Consider the following 2,601-nt stretch of genomic DNA (forward strand, 5'->3'; position numbering starts at 1 on the left):
GTCCCCCGGCCCGTCTCTCCCCCCCGCGGTGGGGATGGTTCGTTCCCCCGCGGCAGGGGCTGCTGGGCCGGACCGGTCCGGGGTGGGGGGAGGCGGGAACCCCCAAAGTGCTGCGAGGATCCCCCCGATCCCCCTCGTTGGGTGCAGGGATCCCCGGGATCCCCCCCTCTGGGCACAGGGATCCGGTGCGGGCTGAGGCCGCTTCTGCCGGCGGCGCCGTCTGGAAGCGCGAGGGCTGGAGCTTGCCCTGTGCAAAACCCACCAGTAATTAACAGTAAGACTTAATTACGCAGACAGCGACCCAGGCCTCGCTGCCGGCGGGTTACGGGCCAGAGTCGCCTCGAAGGAGCCGCTCGCCAGGGCTGGTCCTCGGGTCCACAGTGCTCAGCCAGGCTGAGACCGGCCACAACTCATTTCACCAATGCACAGGCTGGTTTTTCCCTCTGCAGCGCAGCGGCGAAAACATCGGATTTTTCTTCTTTTCTCCTTTCCCGCTCCACAAGTTGAGGCAGCAGCTCCTCCTCGCTGCGGCTCGGGGCTGGGACAAAAACGTGAGAAATCAATTATTAGAGAAAAAAGTACATACACAGCTGGGAAAACTAGAGGGCACCAGTGCTCTGGTTTGTGTTTCCCTGCACTCAGCTTCCTTAAGGATGTGGAGGATTAATTAACCCCTAATTAAACCCAATTTAGACAAACAAGCAGGGAAAGCAGTAGATCAGGAAGCTCAGTCCTTGTTAGCTGCTGCGGGCTGGGTCGGCTGGGGTCTGCAGGGCTGCCCCAGCCGGGAGGAAGAGGAGGAGGAGGCTGGGACGAAGGGGAGCTCTGCTCAAGGCTCTCCAGACAGATGCAGAAGATGCACATCTGGGGATATTAAGCTGTTATTTCCCCCAGTTTTTGCACCTCTCCAGAAAAGGGAGCGGGCGAGGGGTCGGGGCACAGCTGGTTGCACAACTTTTGGCCAGGTAAGTTCAGCCTCTTCCCACCCTCCCAGCGGCCCTGCGGGGTCTGGGGGCTTTAGGAACGCTGGCAGGACATCCCAAAAAGTTTGGCCTGGCCTGTGCTGACAGAGCAAGGCTGGGACACAATGTCGGACATTACAGGAGAAAGTTTTCATGCCCATGGGGAGTCTGGGCCCAGCCGTGGCACCCAGCATATGCAGGGCTCCTGCACCCTTCAGTTGGCCAGGCCCTGGGCGATTTGGCATCCACCAGCATCCACATTACCGGTCACTAGTCCCGGGCAAACTTGGCAAAGCACCTCTCGTTCTGCGGCGTTCCCGTGGCTCATTGGTGGATCCTGGTCTCCCAGGGGGTGGACGATGCCGGGTGGGTTTCCATGCCAAAGGGGCCGGGGTACTGGGACCTTGGTTGACTCAGGGTGTCTTTACCCTTCACGGGCCGCTCAAAGCCTCCCAGAGGCAAAGCCCACCTTTCCAGGGACAGGCTGTCCTTCCGATTGTTTTATTTAAGCATGAACAATCCCAGAACTGCCAGTAAAATTTTATTACTTCCTTATATGATGGCGTATAATATGAATTAAGATGTATTAACAAAGTTAATACACTGTCATACTATAAAGATTGGTTGGTATAATAGGGAGGGGATTTTCGTAAGCGGGATGGTGCGCTTGGGGACCGCAGGTTTGGGTTTCCCTGCACTCAGCTTCCTTAAGGATGTGGAGCATTAATTAACTCCTAACTAAACCCAATTTAGACTAACGAGCAGGGAAAGCAGCAGATTAGGATTTTTCACGCGTCCCAACCAATGTTCCCAACAAGTGGCACCTTCTGGCCTCACCCTGTATTTGTCGGAGCTGGGCTTGGGTCCCTCCACAAGAGCAGGTTTGTTCTTGCCCGCTCCGGCCCTGCGACGGGGCCGTGCTGGAGAGGCCGGGGCTGGAGGGACGAGCTCGCAGCCTGTCCCAGCACTGCCTGAAGCCGCTCTCCCCCCCCCAGCAGTGGGATTTCTGGCATTTCGTGGGCAGGCACGAGCCTGAGCCCTTCGCACGACATCCTGCCTTCCCGTGCCAGCAACGCGCTCAGCCCTGCCTTGATGACATTTCTGGGAACAAACCCCTTCCAAAAAATGAAGGGAGTGGCGATCCTTGCCGTGCCAAAGAGGCGATAATCCCGGCCAGGGCTGCTTCTGCCAAAAGCCCTTCTCCTCGATGGAGCTAGAAACTTCAAGGGCTGCGAAGCTGCGTCCCGTTGGCCTCAACCGCCTGCACCCAAAACCCAAACTGCTGGCGGCGGGGAACTGGGGCTTGGGGCTGAAAGCAGGGAGGGAAGGGGACGGTCCCCGTGCCCTGCGGCAGGGACCTTCTTTGGGGTTTCTTCGCCAAAAACCCCAAAACGCTCGCAGTTGACCCCAGACGGCCACCCTGGGAGGGGACAAAGGAGGGGAAGAGAAAGGAGGTGTCAAAGAAAGAGAGGGCAAAGAAGAGGACAAGGAAAGAGGAGAACACAGAAAGGAAGAAGTGGGGAAGAAGGGGACGGGGCACGACTTCCCTCGGCGCGCAGTGGGAGGGCGCGGAGCCTCTCCTCCTCGGGAAGGGGAGGGGGCCCGGACGGGGCGGCCCGACCCCTCCCTCCCCGCTCCG

Source organism: Athene cunicularia, assembly GCF_003259725.1.
Source record: "Athene cunicularia isolate RWA chromosome 5 unlocalized genomic scaffold, athCun1 chr5_part2, whole genome shotgun sequence".
Lineage (NCBI taxonomy): Eukaryota > Metazoa > Chordata > Aves > Strigiformes > Strigidae > Athene > Athene cunicularia.